The 21,217-nt window shown below is 50.4% G+C and overlaps 1 protein-coding gene across 2 annotated transcripts in view; it reads left to right on the top strand.

Annotated features, from left to right (window-relative positions):
* The first annotated feature begins 2,944 nt into the window (after positions 1-2,944).
* LOC147096561 (NACHT, LRR and PYD domains-containing protein 3-like) overlaps positions 2,945-21,217 on the top strand; it is a 254,802-nt gene continuing 236,529 nt past the window's right edge. The window contains exons 1-3 of one of the 2 annotated variants that reach the window (XM_085975366.1): positions 2,945-3,149; positions 7,280-7,446; positions 13,851-14,959. The gene's annotated coding sequence lies outside the window, so the exon portion shown is untranslated. Of the gene's footprint in view, positions 3,150-7,279; positions 7,447-13,850; positions 14,960-21,217 lie in introns of those variants that run through there. The other variant, XM_085975367.1, reaches the window with a different exon arrangement.

Below are 21,217 nucleotides of genomic sequence, written 5' to 3'. Positions count from 1 at the left end.
TACACCAAGTCCGACTGCCTTTCATCAGTCCACAGCTTCGACTGCTCCTCCCCTGCTCTGGGCTTAACTATGTTGCAGATCGAGTTTCTTAAAGGTGTGATCCTTCTTAAAGGCATGACGCCTGATTTATAGTCTACGGACCGAAAAGCGGATTGTGTCCTTTCTGTGATCGGTACGCCACAACGCCCACTTAAGGAATTATCTTTACCTCACACTGTAAAAGCTTTAAGAAGGTGTCTGGGATTCTTCTCGTACTATGCCCAGTGGGTGGCTAACTACTCAGATAAAGTCCGACCTCATTAAGTCAATGTCTTTTCCGCTGTCGGTGGAAGCTCAGGAGGCTTTTTTTAATATCAAACGGGACATTGAGAAGGCAGTGGTATGTGCTGTGGATGAGAAGATCCCTCTTCAAGTGGAAAGTGATGCATCTGATTTTGCGTTGGCAGCAACTCTTAACCAAGCTGGTAGACCAGTAGCTTTCTTCTCTCGTACATTGCAAGGACCAGAAGTTCGACATTCTTCAGTGGAAAAGGAGGCACAGGCAATTATTGAAGCAGTCAGGTATTGGAGACATTATCTCGCAGGCCGACGTTTTACGCTCATTACTGACCAGCGATCTGTGGCCTTTATGTTCAATACTAAGCAGAGAGGCAAGATCAAAAATGATAAGATTTTAAGATGGCGAATAGAACTGTCAACATATGACTATGATATTCAGTACAGGCCTGGAGTATTTAATGAGCCATCGGATGCTTTGTCACGAGGAGTATGTGCTAGTCTGGGTATAGATAAGCTTCAAAGCCTCCACGACGCACTCTGCCACCCTGGGGTTACCAGAATGAACCACTTCATTAAGTCTCACAATCTACACTACTCTGTTGAGGAGGTCCGGACAATGACCAGAACCTGTCGTGTTTGTGCTGAATGCAAACCCCACTTCTATAAGCCGTCCGAGCCAGCCCATCTTATTAAAGCAACTCGACCATTTGAGCGTTTGAGTCTCGATTTTAAAGGTCCCCTTCCATCGAGCGACCGTAATGTCTATTTTCTTAATATTATAGACGAGTACTCTCGGTTCCCTTTTGTTATCCCCTGTCCGGATGTGACTAGTGCTGTTGTAATTAAATGCCTCTGCCAACTGTTTTCTTTGTTTGGCATGCCTAACTATATACATAGTGATAGGGGTTCTTCCTTTATGAGTGAAGAATTGCGACAGTTTTTGCTATCGAAAGGGATTGCAACGAGTAGAACTACCAGCTATAACCCTCGTGGTAATGGGCAGGTCGAGAAAGAAAATGCGACAGTGTGGAAGGCTGGGAGATCCAGACCGCCGTCCGCCTCCTGCTGCCCGGGGGAACTGGCCAAGCACGCCGTCTCGGAGGGGACAAAAGCAGTCACCAAATACACCAGCTGCAAATAAAGCCTCTCGTTCCTCCCACCTTAAAAACTCAACCCAAAGGCTCTTTTCAGAGCCACTCACGAGATCCAGAAGGGACTATTTATTTTCATTTGACTAATGACATTTGAAATATGGACAGAATGAAACTCTTTTAAAAAATGTTTTATCATCCTTTCTTTATTTGACCCTCACTTTCATTTTTTTGTCGTATGTTCAGATTTTGCTGGTGTGTTTTTGTAATACAGTATATCGTTAATTTAAAATAGATTGAAATTGAACAAATATATAACAAAACGGTGCATTGTCACTGCCCTGTTCTGTACAAAGCACTCATTTATAAGCGGGTCGCTGAAAAGCTAAAATGAAATTAAATCTGTCAATTCAGGAACCAGTAATTTTAAAGGATCAATTTGCCATAATTCAAATTTAATAATTAATTATTCAGTCTCACAGATGCCATTTTAATGATTATTCAGTCCCACAGACGCTATAATTTTAATCAAAATGATTATTCAATCCCACAGTTGCAATGATTTCAATAACTGGTTAATATTCAGTCCCACAGATGCAATGATTTTAATAACTGGTTAATATTCAGTCCCACAGATGCAATGATTTTAATAACTGGTTAATATTCAGTCCCACAGATGCAATGATTTTAATAACTGGTTAATATTCAGTCCCACAGATGCAATGATTTCAATAACTGGTTAATATTCAGTCCCACAGATGCAATGATTTCAATAACTGGTTAATATTCAGTCCCACAGATGCAATGATTTCAATAACTGGTTAATATTCAGTCCCACAGATGCAATGATTTTAATAACTGGTTAATATTCAGTCCCACAGATGCAATGATTTCAATAACTGGTTAATATTCAGTCCCACAGATGCAATGATTTTAATAACTGGTTAATATTCAGTCCCACAGATGCAATGATTTCAATAACTGGTTAATATTCAGTCCCACAGATGCAATGATTTTAATAACTGGTTAATATTCAGTCCCACAGATGCAATGATTTTAATAACTGGTTAATATTCAGTCCCACAGATGCAATGATTTCAATAACTGGTTAATATTCAGTCCCACAGATGCAATGATTTTAATAACTGGTTAATATTCAGTCCCACAGATGCAATGATTTTAATAACTGGTTAATATTCAGTCCCACAGAGGGCCATCACTTTAACAATAACCAGTCTGATTCACAGACGAGCTCTTATTCTATAAGCCGCCTTTTTCGTTGGTGTCCGAGGTTGGAGCGGATTGAAAAACGCGCCAATCAGAGGCAGAGATTTGCGGGTTTTCAGCCAATCAGAAGGTTCGGCTGGGCCGGCGGCTGCTGCAGCCGCAGCCCGGAGGAACAGAGTTAGAGCGGAGTCCGCCCAGCGGGGGAAGGACATCCGCAGCCCACCCGGGGGAGGGAGGACGGACCTGGTCTATGACGTCACCCGCGCGCTGCGGCGGTTGAACGGCCGATCAGAAGCCACGTGACCCCGGCGCAGGCGGCGGATTTTCAACATAGTGGGCGGGACACCGAGGCGTTGCGGGCTGCGATTGGTGGTGCAAGCTGTCAATCTACCAGTCGCAGCCAATAGAAGAGACGGACTCCGTGAGGGACTTTAAGCGCGCGCTGTGTGTCCGCAGTGCGCATGCTCGGTGCTGCTCGCAGTCCCCGGATGAGGCTCCTGTTTGAGGAAGGAGAGAAAATGGCGGCGGGACCGAGGAGCGACGGATGGTGCGGTGAGTGTGGATCAGAGAATCTCCGGCATTTACAGCAGCGCCGGCCTCTCTCAGGCAATCTAGGGTCGGAGTGTGGGGCCCAGTGAGATCAGACAGGATGTAACCCGGGGAGGATGGGCCTAGTGAGATCAGGCAGTGTGTAACCCGGGGAGGATGGGCCCAGTGAGATCAGACAGTGTGTAACCCGGGGAGGATGGGCCCAGTGAGATCAGACAGTGTGTAACCCAGGGAGGATGGGCCCAGTGAGATCAGACAGTGTGTAACCCGGGGAGGATGGGCCCAGTGAGATCAGACAGTGTGTAACCCGGGGAGGATGGGCCCAGTGAGATCAGACAGTGTGTAACCCGGGGAGGATGGGCCCAGTGAGATCAGACAGTGTGTAACCCGGGGAGGATGGGCCCAGTGAGATCAGACAGTGTAACCCGGGGAGGATGGGCCCAGTGAGATCAGACAGTGTGTAACCCGGGGAGGATGGGCCCAGTGAGATCAGACAGTGTGTAACCCGGGGAGGATGGGCCCAGTGAGATCAGACAGTGTGTAACCCGGGGAGGATGGGCCCAGTGAGATCAGACAGTGTGTAACCCGGGGAGGATGGGCCCAGTGAGATCAGACCGTGTGTAACCCGGGGAGGATGGGCCCAGTGAGATCAGGCAGTGTGTAACCCGGGGAGGATGGGCCCAGTGAGATCAGACAGTGTGTAACCCGGGGAGGATGGGCCCAGTGAGATCAGACAGTGTGTAACCCGGGGAGGATGGGCCTAGTGAGATCAGACAGTGTGTAACCCGGGGAGGATGGGCCCAGTGAGATCAGACAGTGTGTAACCCGGGGAGGATGGGCCCAGTGAGATCAGACAGTGTGTAACCCGGGGAGGATGGGCCCAGTGAGATCAGACAGTGTGTAACCCGGGGAGGGTGGGCCCAGTGAGATCAGACAGTGTGTAACCCGGGGAGGATGGGCCCAGTGAGATCAGACAGTGTGTAACCCGGGGAGGATGGGCCCAGTGAGATCAGACAGTGTGTAACCCGGGGAGGATGGACCCAGTGAGATCAGACAGTGTGTAACCCGGGGAGGATGGGCCCAGTGAGATCAGGCTGTGTGTAACCCGGGGAGGATGGGCCCAGTGAGATCAGACAGTGTGTAACCCGGGGAGGATGGACCCAGTGAGATCAGACAGTGTGTAACCCGGGGAGGATGGGCCCAGTGAGATCAGGCTGTGTGTAACCCGGGGAGGATGGGCCCAGTGAGATCAGACAGTGTGTAACCCGGGGAGGATGGGCCCAGTGAGATCAGACAGTGTGTAACCCGGGGAGGATGGGCCCAGTGAGATCAGACAGTCTGTAACCCGGGGAGGATGGGCCCAGTGAGATCAGACAGTGTGTAACCCGGGGAGGATGGGCCCAGTGAGATCAGACAGTGTGTAACCCGGGGAGGATGGGCCCAGTGAGATCAGACAGTGTGTAACCCGGGGAGGATGGGCCCAGTGAGATCAGACAGTGTGTAACCCGGGGAGGATGGGCCCAGTGAGATCAGACAGTGTGTAACCCGGGGAGGATGGGCCCAGTGAGATCAGGCAGTGTGTAACCCGGGGAGGATGGGCCCAGTGAGATCAGGCAGTGTGTAACCCGGGGAGGATGGGCCCAGTGAGATCAGGCAGTGTGTAACCCGGGGAGGATGGGCCCAGTGAGATCAGACAGTGTGTAACCCGGGGAGGATGGGCCCAGTGAGATCAGACAGTGTGTAACCCCGGGAGGATGGGCCCAGTGAGATCAGACAGTGTGTAACCCGGGGAGGATGGGCCCAGTGAGATCAGACAGTGTGTAACCCGGGGAGGATGGGCCCAGTGAGATCAGACAGTGTGTAACCCGGGGAGGATGGGCTCAGTGAGATCAGACAGTGTGTAACCCGGGGAGGATGGGCCCAGTGAGATCAGACACTGTGTAACCCGGGGAGGATGGGCCCAGTGAGATCAGACAGTGTGTAACCCGGGGAGGATGGGCCCAGTGAGATCAGACAGTGTGTAACCCGGGGAGGATGGGCCCAGTGTGATCAGACAGTGTGTAACCCGGGGAGGATGGGCCCAGTGAGATCAGACAGTGTGTTACCCGGGGAGGATGGGCCCAGTGAGATCAGACAGTGTGTAACCCGGGGAGGATGGGCCCAGTGAGATCAGACAGTGTGTTACCCGGGGAGGATGGGCCCAGTGAGATCAGACAGTGTGTAACCCAGGGAGGATGGGCCCAGTGAGATCAGACAGTGTGTTACCCGGGGAGGATGGGCCCAGTGAGATCAGACAGTGTGTAACCCGGGGAGGATGGGCCCAGTGAGATCAGACAGTGTGTAACCCGGGGAGGATGGGCCCAGTGAGATCAGACAGTGTGTAACCCGGGGAGGATGGGCCCAGTGAGATCAGACAGTGTGTAACCCGGGGAGGATGGGCCCAGTGAGATCAGACAGTGTAACCCGGGGAGGATGGGCCCAGTGAGATCAGACAGTGTGTAACCCGGGGAGGATGGGCCCAGTGAGATCAGACAGTGTGTAACCCGGGGAGGATGGGCCCAGTGAGATCAGACAGTGTGTAACCCGGGGAGGGTGGGCCCAGTGAGATCAGACAGTGTAACCCGGGGAGGATGGGCCCAGTGAGATCAGACAGTGTGTAACCCGGGGAGGATGGGCCCAGTGAGATCAGACAGTGTGTAACCCGGGGAGGATGGGCCCAGTGTGATCAGACAGTGTGTAACCCGGGGAGGATGGGCCCAGTGAGATCAGACAGTGTGTAACCCGGGGAGGATGGGCCCAGTGAGATCAGACAGTGTGTAACCCGGGGAGGATGGGCCCAGTGAGATCAGACAGTGTGTAACCCGGGGAGGATGGGCCCAGTGAGATCAGACAGTGTGTAACCCGGGGAGGATGGGCCCAGTGAGATCAGTGTGTAACCCGGGGAGGGTGGGCCCAGTGAGATCAGACAGTGTGTAACCCGGGGAGGATGGGCCCAGTGAGATCAGACAGTGTGTAACCCGGGGAGGATGGTCCCAGTGAGATCAGACAGTGTGTAACCCGGGGAGGATGGGCCCAGTGAGATCAGACAGTGTGTAACCCGGGGAGGATGGGCCCAGTGAGATCAGGCAGTGTGTAACCCGGGGAGGATGGGCCCAGTGAGATCAGGCAGTGTGTAACCCGGGGAGGATGGGCCCAGTGAGATCAGACAGTGTGTAACCCGGGGAGGATGGGCCCAGTGTGATCAGACAGTGTGTAACCCGGGGAGGATGGGCCCAGTGAGATCAGACAGTGTGTAACCCGGGGAGGATGGGCCCAGTGAGATCAGACAGTGTGTAACCTGGGGAGGATGGGCCCAGTGAGATCAGACAGTGTGTAACCCGGGGAGGTTGGGCCCAGTGAGATCAGACAGTGTGTAACCCGGGGAGGATGGGCCCAGTGAGATCAGACAGTGTGTAACCCGGGGAGGATGGGCCCAGTGAGATCAGACAGTGTGTAACCCGGGGAGGATGGGCCCAGTGAGATCAGACAGTGTGTAACCCGGGGAGGATGGGCCCAGTGAGATCAGACAGTGTGTAACCCGGGGAGGATGGGCCCAGTGAGATCAGACAGTGTGTAACCTGGGGAGGATGGGCCCAGTGAGATCAGACAGTGTGTAACCCGGGGAGGTTGGGCCCAGTGAGATCAGACAGTGTGTAACCCGGGGAGGATGGGCCCAGTGAGATCAGACAGTGTGTAACCCGGGGAGGATGGGCCCAGTGAGATCAGACAGTGTGTAACCCGGGGAGGATGGGCCCAGTGAGATCAGACAGTGTGTTACTCGGGGAGGATGGGCCCAGTGAGATCAGACAGTGTGTAACCCGGGGAGGATGGGCCCAGTGAGATCAGACAGTGTGTAACCTGGGAAAGATGCCCCAGCTTCGGTTTGCCTAAAGCACAGGGAAATTGTACATTTCTATCCAGAACTTTGGTGATTTGCTGGAAGCCCAGGCGGGCGTGGCGGGGATCTGAGAAAAGGGACAACATCAGACAGAAGCACTCGGACCCAAACTTTTATTTTTATTAAGCTGAAGAAAGGCCTACATTACATTACTTCACACTTTTCATGTTGTTATTTTCTGTTTTGCCATAATTAGATCTCCCGGTGATTGACTGAGTGATTGAGAAAGGTTCACAGCTCAGAGTAACCCGGGATTGTAGACTGAGGAGCGACAGCAGGTGAACGAACACAGGATTGTGAGAGCACCAACCGGAGAGAACTCTTCCGATTCAAAGAGCTTCCAGAGATCGACTGGGGAAAAAGGTCAGAGAGAGTCCCATTGACTCAGATACACACTGGTCCTGGAGATGGACTGGGGAGAAAGGTCAGAGAGAGTCCCATTGACTCAGATACACACTGGTCCTGGAGATGGACTGGGGAGAAAGGTCAGAGAGTCCCATTGACTCAGATACACACTGGTCCTGGAGATGGACTGGGGAGAAAGGTCAGAGAGAGTCCCATTGACTCAGATACACACTGGTCCTGGAGATGGACTGGGGAGAAAGGTCAGAGAGAGTCCCATTGACTCAGATACACACTGGTCCTGGAGATGGACCGGGGAGAAAGGTCAGAGAGTCCCATTGACTCAGATACACACTGGTCCTGGAGATAGACTGGGGAGAAAGGTCAGAGCGAGTCCCATTGACTCAGATACACACTGGTCCTGGAGATGGACCGGGGAGAAAGGTCAGAGAGTCCCATTGACTCAGATACACACTGGTCCTGGAGATGGACTGGGGAGAAAGGTCAGAGCGTGTCCCATTGACTCAGATACACACTGGTCCTGGAGATGCACTGGGGAGAAAGGTCAGAGAGAGTCCCATTGACTCAGATACTCACTGGTCCTGGAGATGGACTGGGGAGAAAGGTCACAGAGAGTCCCATTGACTCAGATACACACTGGTCCTGGAGATGCACTGGGGAGAAAGGTCAGAGAGAGTCCCATTGACTCAGATACTCACTGGTCCTGGAGATGGACTGGGGAGAAAGGTCACAGAGAGTCCCATTGACTCAGATACACACTGGTCCTGGAGATGGACTGGGGAGAAAGGTCAGAGAGAGTCCCATTGACTCAGATACACACTGGTCCTGGAGATGGACTGGGGAGAAAGGTCAGAGAGAGTCCCATTGACTCAGATACACACTGGTCCTGGAGATGGACTGGGGAGAAAGGTCAGAGAGTCCCATTGACTCAGATACATAGATACATAGATACATAGATACATAGATACATAGATACATAGATACATAGAAGATAGGAGCAGGAGTAGGCCATTCGGCCCTTCGTGCCTGCTCCGCCATTTAATGAGATCATGGCTGATCCTTTAATTCAGTATCCCGTCCCCGCCTTCTCTCCGTAACCCTTAACCCCTTTTGCCCGTAGAAATATATCTAATTCCCTCTTAAATATATTTAATGAGCTGGCGTACACTGCCCTCTGTGGCAATGAGTTCCACAGGTTCACCACTCTCTGAGTGAAGAAATTCCCCCTCATCTCTGTCCTAAATGGTTTAGCCCTTATCCTTAAATTATGTCCTCTAGTTCTGTTCTCACCCGCCAAGGGAAACATTCCTTCTGCATCCAGTCTGTCTAGACCTGTCAGAATTTTATACACTTCTATGAGGTCCCCTCTCAATCTTCTAAACTCCAGTGTGTACATCCCTAAACTACATAGTCTCTCCTCATAGGTCATTCCCGCCATTCCTGGTATCAGCCTGGTGAATCGCCGCTGCACCCCCTCCATGGCAAGAACATCCTTCCTCAGATGAGGCGACCAAAACTGTACACAGTACTCGAGGCGTGGTCTCACCAGTGCCCTGTACAGCTGCAGCAAGGTATCCCTGTTCCTGTATTCTAACCCTTTTGCTATGAAGGCCAGCATACCGTTTGCCTTCTTGACCGCCTGTTGCACCTGCATGCTCGCCTTCAGTGACTGGTGTACAAGAACACCCAGGTCTCTCTGTACTTCCCCCTCTCCCAATCTATTGCCATTTAAATAATAATTTGCCCTCCCGTTCCTGCACCCAAGGTGGATAACTTCGCACTTGTCCACATTATAGTGCATCTGCCATTTATCCGCCCAATCGCCCAGTCTGTCCAAATCGCTCTGGAGCTTCCTGGTCTCTTCCTCTGAGCCCACCCCACCTCCTAGTTTAGTGTCGTCTGCAAATTTGGAAATGCTGCATCCGACTCCCTGATCCAGGTCATTAATGTAAATTGTGAACAGCTGGGGGCCCAGGACAGATCCCTGTGGTACCCCACTTGTTACTGCCTGCCATTCAGAAAATGAGCCGTTTATTCCAACTCTCTGTTTTCTATCTGACAGCCAGTTCCCTATCCACGCCAAAACTTTCCCCTTTATCCCATGAGCCTCAATTTTCCATGCTAATCTTTTATGTGGGACCTTATCGAAGGGTCAGAGAGAGTCCCATTGACTCCGATACACACCAGTCCTGGAGATGGACTGGGGAGAAAGGTCAGAGAGTCCCATTGACTCAGATACACACTGGTCCTGGAGATGGACTGGGGAGAAAGGTCAGAGAGAGTCCCATTGACTCAGATACACACCAGTCCTGGAGATGGACTGGGGAGAAAGGTCAGAGAGAGTCCCATTGACTCAGATACACACTGGTCCTGGAGATGGACTGGGGAGAAAGGTCAGAGAGAGTCCCATTGACTCAGATACACACTGGTCCTGGAGATGGACTGGGGAGAAAGGTCAGAGAGAGTCCCATTGACTCAGATACACACTGGTCCTGGAGATGGACTGGGGAGAAAGGTCAGAGAGTCCCATTGACTCAGATACACACTGGTCCTGGAGATAGACTGGGGAGAAAGGTCAGAGAGTCCCATTGACTCAGATACACACTGGTCCTGGAGATGGACTGGGGAGAAAGGTCAGAGAGAGTCCCATTGACTCAGATACACACTGGTCCTGGAGATGGACTGGGGAGAAAGGTCAGAGAGAGTCCCATTGACTCAGATACACACTGGTCCTGGAGATGGACTGGGGAGAAAGGTCAGAGAGTCCCATTGACTCAGATACACACTGGTCCTGGAGATGGACTGGGGAGAAAGGTCAGAGAGAGTCCCATTGACTCCGATACACACTGGCCCTGGAGATAGACTGGGGAGAAAGGTCAGAGAGAGTCCCATTGACTCCGATACACACTGGCCCTGGAGATAGACTGGGGAGAAAGGTCAGAGAGTCCCATTGACTCAGATACACACTGGTCCTGGAGATGGACTGGGGAGAAAGGTCAGAGAGTCCCATTGACTCAGATACACACTGGTCCTGGAGATAGACTGGGGAGAAAGGTCAGAGAGAGTCCCATTGACTCAGATACACACCAGTCCTGGAGATGGACTGGGGAGAAAGGTCAGAGAGAGTCCCATTGACTCAGATACACACTGGTCCTGGAGATGGACTGGGGAGAAAGGTCAGAGAGTCCCATTGACTCAGATACACACTGGTCCTGGAGATGGACTGGGGAGAAAGGTCAGAGAGTCCCATTGACTCAGATACACACTGGTCCTGGAGATAGACTGGGGAGAAAGGTCAGAGAGAGTCCCATTGACTCAGATACACACTGGTCCTGGAGATGGACCGGGGAGAAAGGTCAGAGAGAGTCCCATTGACTCAGATACACACTGGTCCTGGAGATGGACTGGGGAGAAAGGTCAGAGAGTCCCATTGACTCAGATACACACTGGTCCTGGAGATGGACTGGGGAGAAAGGTCAGAGAGAGTCCCATTGACTCAGACACACACTGGTCCTGGAGATGGACCGGGGAGAAAGGTCAGAGAGAGTCCCATTGACTCAGATACACACTGGTCCTGGAGATGGACTGGGGAGAAAGGTCAGAGAGAGTCCCATTGACTCAGATACACACTGGTCCTGGAGATGGACTGGGGAGAAAGGTCAGAGAGAGTCCCATTGACTCAGATACACACTGGTCCTGGAGATGGACTGGGGAGAAAGGTCAGAGAGAGTCCCATTGACTCAGATACACACTGGCCCTGGAGATGGACTGGGGAGAAAGGTCAGAGAGAGTCCCATTGACTCAGATGATGTCCCCACACTATTACTGCAGATTTGGTTTCCCCAATCTATACATAGCTTAAAATCCCCCATGATTACTATATTGCTCTTGCTACATGCACCTCTCGTTCCCTGAATTATACGCCGCCCTACATTACAACTACAGTTTGGGGGCCTATAAACACCTCCAACCAATGTTTTCTGCCCCTTGCTGTTTCTTGGCTCCACCCAAACTGATTTATTTACTTTATTTTCGGAGCTAAGATCATTTCTCCCTACTGTCTTTATCCCATCCTTTATCGATATGAAACCAGAACTGTGCCCGGTACTCTGGGTGTTGTCTCACCAAAGCCCTGTCCAATTGTAGCAAGACTTCCTCACTGTTGTATTCCAACCCCCTGTAATAAAGGCCAACATGCCATCCGCCTGCCCAATTGCTCGCTGTACCTGCATGCTAACTTTGTTTCCTGTACGAGAACACCTAAATCTCTCTGAACACTAACATTTAATAATTTTTCACCATTTAAAAAAGGTTCTGTTTTTCTACTCTTCCTACTAAAGTGAATACGCACACATTTCCCCACATTATATTCCATCTGTCACCTTACTGCCCGCACACTTAGACTGCCCATATCCCTTTGCAGGCTCTGTGTCCCCATAGCTTACTGTCCCACCTAGCTTTGTATCAGCAGCAAACTTGGATCCATTGCACTCGGTCCCTTCATCTAAGTCAGTAATATAGATTGTAAATAGCAGAGGCCCCAGCACTGATCCTTGTGGCACCCCACTAGCCTGCCAAGCTGAAAATGTCCTGTTTATCCCTACTCTCTGTTTTCTGTCAGTTAACCAATCCTCTATCAATGCTAATAGTCATAACGGCACAGAAGGAGGCCATTCGGCCCACCCAGTCCGTGCCGGCTCTCTGTAGAGCAATCCAGTCAGTCCCACTCCCCCGCTCTATCCCCGTAGCCCTGCAAGTTTATTTCCCTCAAGTGCCTATCCAGTCTCCCCTTGAAAACATCGAGTGTCTCCGCTTCCACCACTTCCATCGGCAGCGAGTTCCAGGTCCTCACCACTCGCTGCGTAAAAAGGTTTTTACTCACATTCGCCCCCTGTATCTCTTGCCCAAAACCTTAAATCTGTGTCCCCTAGTCCTCGTACCATCCATTAGTGGGAACAGCCTTTCCCCGTCTAGCCTATCCAAACCCATCATAATCTTGTACACCTCGATCAAATCACCCCTCAACCTCCTTTGCTCTAATGAAAACAAATCCAGCTTCTCCAACCTGTCCTTGTAGCTAATATATTCCCCTCACCCCCATGAGTCCTTATCTTGCACAGCAACCTTTTATGTGGCACCTTATCAAATGCCTTTTGGCAATCCAAATATTTTACATCCACCAGTTCCCCATTATCTATCCAGCTAGTTGCATCCTCAAAAAACACTAATAGCATGATTTCTCTTTCATAAAACCATGTTGACTCCGCCTGATCATATGATTTTCTAAGTGCCCTCTTACCCCTCCCTTAATAATGGATTCCAGCATTTTCCTGACGCCAGGCTCACTGGCCTGTAGTTCCCTGCTTTCTCTCTTCCCCCTTTCTAGAATAGCGGGGTTACTTTTTCTACCTTCTAATCCGCTGGGACTGTTCCAGAATCTAGGGGATTTTGGAAGATCACAACCAATGCATCCACTCTCTCTTCAGCCACCTCTTGTCGAACCCTAGGATGTCGGCCGTCAGGTCCAGGGGATTTGTCGGTTTTTAGTCCCATTAGTTTCTCAAGTACTTTTTTTCTCGAAGGAACTTAAAGTAATTGATGTCAGTCCTTTCATTAGTCCCTTGGTTCCCTGCTATTTTTGGTGCGTTATTTGTGTTTTCTACTGTGAAGACAGATACAAAATATTTGTTTAAAATCTGCCATTTCCTCATTTCCCATTATAATTTCTCCTGTCTCAGCCTCTAAGGGACCAATGTTTACTTTTGCTACTCTCCATGTTTACTTACTTTCAGAAGCTCCTACAATTTTTTAATGTTTCTTGCTGGTATACTCAGTCGATTTTCTCCCTTTTTATCAATTTTTGGTCATCGTTTGCTGGTTAACAGAATTAAACTTCCCAATGCAATTTCACATGCTAAAGGTCTGCTTCTGTAAATAGCATTCAGGTACATTTATCGTTTATTACTCGCTCAGGAACAAAGAGTTCGAGGTTGATACCATAGAAACTTGGGACCAGACAGCACAGAATGAGGCCATTGGGCACAGCGGGCCTGTACCGGCTCTTTGAAAGAGCAGACCAATGTGTCCCACTCCCCTGCTCTGTGCCCAGAGCACTGCTAATGTTCTCCCCTTCGTGTGTTTCACTAATTCAGGTTTAAAAGTTACTATTGTCTCTGCTCCCATCACTCATTCAGACATTGCATTCCAGATCATAACACGATGCCTAAAAACAATCTTATCTTACCTCCCCTCTGGCATTTTGTCAATTACATTAAATCCGTCTCCTCTGTTTACCGACCCTTCTGTCAGTGGGTACAGTTGCTCCTTATTTACTCTATGGAAACACCTTCATGATTTTGAGCACCTCTATTAAATCTACCAATTAACATTTTTCTGCTCTGAAGAGAACCTGCGAGGAGTCGGCAGCAGCAGCAGCGAGGAGGCATAAATACAGCGGGAGGCCGAGGACAGCGCGGACCTGCGAGGAGTCAGCAGCAGCAGCGAGGAGGCATAAATACAGCGGGAGGCCGAGGACAGCGCGGACCTGCGAGGAGTCGGCAGCAGCAGCGAGGAGGCATAAATACAGCGGGAGGCCGAGGACAGCGCGGACCTGCGAGGAGTCAGCAGCAGCGAGGAGGCATAAATACAGCGGGAGGCCGGGGATAGCGCGGACCTGCGAGGAGTCGGCAGCAGCAGCGAGGGGGCATAAATAGAGCAGGAGGCCGAGGACAGCGCGGACCTGCGAGGAGTCGGCGGCAGCAGCGAGGAGGCATAAATAGAGCGGGAGGCCGAGGACAGCGCGGACCTGCGAGGAGTCGGCGGCAGCAGCGAGGAGGCATAAATACAGCGGGAGGCCGAGGACAGCGCGGACCTGCGAGGAGTCGGCAGCAGCAGCGAGGAGGCATAAATACAGCGGGAGGCCGAGGACAGCGCGGACCTGCGAGGAGTCGGCAGCAGCAGCGAGGAGGCATAAATAGAGCGGGAGGCCGAGGACAGCGCGGACCTTCAAGGAGTCGGCAGCAGTGAGGAGACATAAATAGAGCGGGAGGCCGAGGACAGCGCGGACCTGCGAGGAGTCGGCAGCAGCAGCGAGGAGGCATAAATACAGCGGGAGGCCGAGGACAGCGCGGACCTGCGAGGAGTCGGCAGCAGCAGTGAGGAGGCATAAATAGAGCGGGAGGCCGAGGACAGCGCGGACCTTCAAGGAGTCGGCAGCAGTGAGGAGACATAAATAGAGCGGGAGGCCGAGGACAGCGCGGACCTGTGAGGAGTCGGCAGCAGTGAGGAGGCATAAATAGAGCGGGAGGCCGAGGACAGCGTGGACCTTCAAGGAGTCGGCAGCAGTGAGGAGGCAGATACAAGTCCGGCGAATTCCAAAAGTACAGCAAAATCGAGGAGAGACGTCACAGGACTGCAGGAAAGAGTCTGAGAGCGGGAGCAGTCAAACTACAACTGCAAAACCGCTAAAGTGACGTCGCAACCAGGGAAGGAGCTGATTGGGAAGTAGGACCTGGTGAGTATTTCTACAGCCCAGTCGTTAAAGTAAAAGTAAGGTTTCTAGTTTAGCGTAAGTAGTGTTTAAAGGGAAGTAAGGTCCTTAGTGTATTTAATATTCTTTAAAGGGAGTAAATTAAGGGTAGGACATGGCAGGGCAGCTCGGCAGTGTGGAGTGCTCCTCCTGTGCTATGTGGGAAGTCGGGGACACTTTCGGTGTCCAGGGCGAACATGTGTGCAGGAAGTGTCTCCAGCTGCAGCTACTCGAAATCCACATTTCTGAGCTGGAGCTGCGGCTGGAGTCACTGTGGAGCATCCGCGAAGCTGAGATCTTCATAGATAGCTCGTCTAACGAGGTGGTCAGACGGAATGGGTGACCGCCAGACAGAGTAAAAGAACTAGGAAGGTAGTGCAGGGTCCATCTCCCTCGCCAACAGATTTTCCGTTTTGGATACTGCTGGGGAGATGCTTTCTTGGGAATGCAGCAAGAGCCCAGTCCGTGGCACTACGAGTGGCTCAGCTGCACAGGAGGGGAGGAAAAAGAGTGGGAGAGCAATAGTGATGGGGGATTCTATCGTAAGGGGAACAGATAGACGTTTCTGTGGCCGCAGATGTGACTCCAGGATGGTATGTTGCCTCCCTGGTGCCAGGGTCAGGGATGTCACTGAACGGCTGCAGGGCATTCTGAAGGGGGAGGGCGAACAGTCAGAGGTCGTGGTTCACATTGGTACCAAGGACATAGATAGAAAGCGGGATGAGGTCCTGCAACAAGAATTTAGGGAGCTAGGTAGCAGATTAAAAAGCAGGACCTCAAAGACTGTAATCTCTGGATTACTCCCGGTGCCATGTGCTAGTGAGTATAGGAATAGGAGGATAGAGCAGATGAATGCGTGGCTAAAGAGTTGGTGCAGGAGGGAGGGCTTTAGTTTCCTGGATCACTGGCTCTGTTTCTGGGGAAGGTGGGACCTGTACAAGTCGGACGGTTTGCACCTGAACCGGAACGGGACCAACATCCTTGCAGGGAGGTTTGCTGGTACTGTTGGGAGTTTAAACTAACTTGGCAGGGGGATGGGATACAGAGTGGAGCTACAGTAGAGGGTGATGCACAGCCAAATATAGAGGAAAAAACAGGTCAGCCTGCAAGGCAGAGCAAATATGTAACGGCACAAGGGAGCATGGCAAGGCTGGATGGCATTTATTTTAATGCAAGGAGTCTTGCGAGTAAAGCAGATGAATTTAAGGTGTTGATGAACACATGGGAGTATGATATTGTTGTTATCACAGAGACATGGTTGAGGGAGGGGCAGGACTGGCAGCTCAGTATTCCAGGGTATAGAATCTTCAGGCAAGACAGAGGGGGGTGTAAAAGAGGAGGGGGTGTTGCAATATTAATCAAGGAGTCAATTACTGCTGTAAGGAGAGATGATATCTTAGCAGGTTCTCAATGATTTATCTCCAGAAGGTTCCTGAACACCGGCGCTAGACTGATTCGCCTGTCGTTCATTGGTTTACCACACGCTCCGTTTTTAAACAAGGGGGTAACATTTGCAAATCCCCAGTCCTGTGGCACCACTCCCCTATCCAAGGAGGATTCAAAGATTGTGGCCAGAGCCTTCCTTCTCTCAGTAACCCAGGATGTATCCCATCCAGACCATGACACTTCCACTTTGAGCGCTGTCAACTGTTTCACTACATCCTCTTGGTCTATTTATATCCTGTCCAATTTCACTACCACCCCCTCCTTCACTGTAACATTGGCAGCATCCTCTTCTTTAGTGAAGGCAGATGCAAAGTACTCATTCAGTACCTCAGCCATGCCCACTGCATCCACCAGAAGATTGCCCTTTTGCTCCTTAATCATCGCACCTTTCCGTTGACTCTCCTTTTAGGCTTTACATGTTTAAGAAAGATTTTAATGTTCCCTATTCTATTCCCACTAATCTTTCCTCAGTTTTTCTGTGCCCCTCTTAGTTTGTTTTTGATTTCTCCTCTGTACTTTCTGTATTCAGCTTGATTCCCTACGGTGCTGTTGTTGTTGTCGTGTGTTTATTATACCAGAGTCTGCGTGTGTCAAACAGCAGAAAACTCCATCTTACAAGGTCTCAAATTGGGTTATAACTTAATGCCGGCGAATAACATCAACTTAAGTTTGGAGAAATTACTGATCCGGGACTGAATCGCTTTCACATTTCCCCAGTGGGGAAAGGGAAGGATGCTGACTGAGAGTTTGTTAGACACACAGCGGGACACGCGCACACGTGGAGAATTATAATTGTAAAACAGCAGTCAGATCAAACCAGTTATGTATTTAAGAGGTTTCCAGATATTGTAAGACCCCTAAAGATATTGCGTCACCAATCTGCTTAAAGTGACACCACTGTTAATATTAGTGGAGCAGTGGTGAATGTCCTCGCCTCCGACAGTGCTCATTAGTCAAGTGCTGACACCATGAGCCATGTCCTCGGCTTTATTACAAGAGGAATAGCGAATAACAGCAAGGAAGTGATGTTAAACTGTTAGAACAGACTGGTTAGGCCTCAGCTGGAGTCTGGTTTTCAATTCTGGGCACCACACTTTAGGGAGGATATCAAGGCCTTGGAGACGGTGCAGAAGAGATTTGAGAGAATTGTACTAAGGATCAGGGACTTCAGTTCTGGGGAGAGGCTGGTTCTCTTTAGAGCAGAGTTGGTTAAACGAAGATTTTATAGAGCTGTTGAAACTCATGATTGGTTTTGATGAGTAAATAAGGAGGAACTGTTTCCATTGGCAGAAGGGGTCAGTAACCAAACGACGCAGATTTAAAGTGAGTGGAGAAAGAGCCACAGGCAAGGTGAGGTAACATTGTGTTACACAGCGAGTTAGTGTGATCTGGAATGCATTGTCCGAAAGGGTGGTGAGGTAACATTGTGTTACACAGCGAGTTAGTGAGATCTGGAATGCATTGCCCGAAAGGGTGGTGAGGTAACATTGTGTTACACAGCGAGTTAGTGTGATCTGGAATGCATTGTCCGAAAGGGTGGTGAGGTAACATTGTGTTACACAGCGAGTTAGTGAGATCTGGAATGCATTGCCCGAAAGGGTGGTGAGGTAACATTGTGTTACACAGCGAGTTAGTGTGATCTGGAATGCATTGTCCGAAAGGGTGGTGAGGTAACATTGTGTTACACAGCGAGTTAGTGAGATCTGGAATGCATTGTCCGAAAGGGTGGTGAGGTAACATTGTGTTACACAGCGAGTTAGTGAGATCTGGAATGCATTGTCTGAAAGGGTGGTGAGGTAGCATTGTGTTACACAGTGAGTTAGTGTGATCTGGAATGCATTGTCCGAGAGGGTGGTGAGGTAACATTGTGTTACACAGCGAGTTAGTGAGATCTGGAATGCATTGTCCGAAAGGGTGGTGAGGTAACATTGTGTTACACAGCGAGTTAGTGAGATCTGGAATGCATTGTCCGAAAGGGTGGTGAGGTAACATTGTGTTACACAGTGAGTTCGTGTGATCTGGAATGCATTGTCCGAAAGGGTGGTGAGGTAACATTGTGTTACACAGCGAGTTAGTGTGATCTGGAATGCATTGTCCGAAAGGGTGGTGAGGTAACATTGTGTTACACAGCGAGTTAGTGTGATCTGGAATGCATTGCCCGAAAGGGTGGTGAGGTAACATTGTGTTACACAGCGAGTTAGTGAGATCTGGAATGCATTGTCCGAAAGGGTGGAGGAAGCAGATTCTGTTGTAACATTGAAAAGGGAATTGGATAAATACTTGAAGGGAAAACATTTACAGGGCTATGGGGAAAGAGAGGGACAGTGGTAATAATGGGATAGCTCTTCCAAAGAGTCAGCACCGGTGTGATGGGCTGAATGACCTCCTGTGCTGTATCATATTATGGGTCTATGATGCAGCCTCGCCCAGTCAATGGAGGTGCCTGATGGGCTGAATGACCTCCTGTGCTGTATCATATTATGGGTCTATGATGCAGCCTCGCCCAGTCAATGGAGGTGCCTGATGGGCTGAATGACCTTCTGTGCTGTATCATATTATGGGTCTATGATGTAGCCTCGCCTCGTCAATGGAGGTGCCTGATGGGCTGAATGACCTTCTGTGCTGTATCATATTATGGGTCTATGATGCAGCCTCGCCTCGTCAATGGAGGTGCCTGATGGGCTGAATGACCTTCTGTGCTGTATCATATTATGGATCTATGATGCAGCCTCGCCTCGTCAATGGAGGTGCCTGATGGGCTGAATGACCTCCTGTGCTGTACCATATTATGGGTCTATGATGCAGCCTTGCCTAGTCAATGGAGGTGCCTGATGAGGCGATCTCGGCACCGAGATTTCAATCCATCAGCAAATCCCAAGAAGCAGATATTGAAACAATCCAATCTGCCTCCAGCGCTACAGTAATCGGTTACTATGAACCAGAAGCAGCATCATCGGTTCAATATTGGCCAACAATATAGGTGTGGATAGAAAGACAAAAGTTAACCCATTGCTGGAGATTTGCGATCTGCGATCAGGGAGCTAGGACAGGAAGCACATGAGGATCAGTTTTATGGGATGGACAGTGGAGGCCATGACATGGAAAAGAATGCCAGATGAGACTATATCGAATGCTGTGGGAAGGTGAATGATGGACAAGGAAGGGTTACACACCATGGTCACAGTCACAGAGATTGGAGTTTGTGACAGTTCGGGGCAGATTAGATTTACATCGAAACTGCAGCAGAGAAACAGTCCATTCGGCTCTAGTGGTCTATGCTGTGTTTATACTCCACGGGAGCCTCCTCCCACTCTCATTACATCTTGACACCGTGTCCACATAGACGTTCGAGGGTGTTAGACTCGTGACACCAATATTAAATAACATTCAGAACGCCGGAGAACCCACCCTCCTGGAGTGGATTGAGCGAGTTTGTCGCACTCCCCTCACTTCAGAAAGAAATGAGCTCATTCACGTTGGACCTAAAAAGGATCGATCAGAGAATGTTCTAAATGGTTAGAAGTTAGGAACTGTGGATGGGCAGAGAGAACGAGGGGTCCACGTAACCTTAACCGCAGAGCGAGGCCGTTCAGGGGTGATGTTAGAAGTTAGGAACTGTGGATGGGCAGAGAGAACTAGGGGTCCACGTAACCTTAACTGCAGAGCGAGGCCGTTCAGGGGTGATGTTAGAAGTTAGGAACTGTGGATGGGCAGAGAGAACGAGGGGTCCACGTAACCTTAACCGCAGAGCGAGGCCGTTCAGGGGTGATGTTAGAAGTTAGGAACTGTGGATGGGCAGAGAGAACGAGGGGTCCACGTAACCTTAACCGCAGAGCGAGGCCGTTCAGGGGTGATGTTAGAAGTTAGGAACTGTGGATGGGCAGAGAGAACGAGGGGTCCACGTAACCTTAACCGCAGAGCGAGGCCGTTCAGGGGTGATGTTAGAAGTTAGGAACTGTGGATGGGCAGAGAGAACGAGGGGTCCACGTAACCTTAACCGCAGAGCTCGGCCGTTCAGGGGTGATGTTAGAAGTTAGGAACTGTGGATGGGCAGAGAGAACGAGGGGTCCACGTAACCTTAACCGCAGAGCGAGGCCGTTCAGGGGTGATGTTAGAAGTTAGGAACTGTGGATGGGCAGAGAGAACGAGGGGTCCACGTAACCTTAACCGCAGAGCGAGGCCGTTCAGGGGTGATGTTAGAAGTTAGGAACTGTGGATGGGCAGAGAGAACGAGGGGTCCACGTAACTTTAACCGCAGAGCGAGGCCGTTCAGGGGTGATGTTAGGAACTGTGGATGGGCAGAGAGAACGAGGGGTCCACGTAACCTTAACCGCAGAGCGAGGCCGTTCAGGGGTGATGTTAGAAGTTAGGAACTGTGGATGGGCAGAGAGAACGAGGGGTCCACGTAACCTTAACCGCAGAGCTCGGCCATTCAGGGGTGATGTTACAAAGCATTTCTTCAGACAGTGTAGTGGAAATCTGGAACACTCGCCCTCAAGAAGCTGTTGAGTCTCGGTCAATTGAAAATGACAAACTGTGATTGATAGATTTGTGTTAGCCAATGGTATTTAGGGATATGGAACCAAGGCGGGGAGATGGAGTTAAGATACAGCTCAGCCATGATCGAATTGAATGGAGGAACAAGCTGGAGTGAATGAGTGGCCTACTCCTGTTCCGATGTTCCTGTGCCTCTATTTATAAAGCCAGTGCTCCCATATACGTTTCTAAAAGCCTTATCGTCCTGTCCTGCCACTGTCAAAGATTTCTGTATCTATACCCCCAAGTTTTACTGTTCCT

Source organism: Somniosus microcephalus, unplaced genomic scaffold (assembly GCF_052327205.1).
Source record: "Somniosus microcephalus isolate GS21.2 unplaced genomic scaffold, FLI_Smic_1.0 unresolved_chr1, whole genome shotgun sequence".
In the NCBI taxonomy this organism is placed as follows: Eukaryota; Metazoa; Chordata; class Chondrichthyes; order Squaliformes; family Somniosidae; genus Somniosus; species Somniosus microcephalus.
The sequence above is the reverse complement of the archived record's forward strand: the minus strand, read 5'-3'. Positions and strand labels throughout refer to the sequence as shown.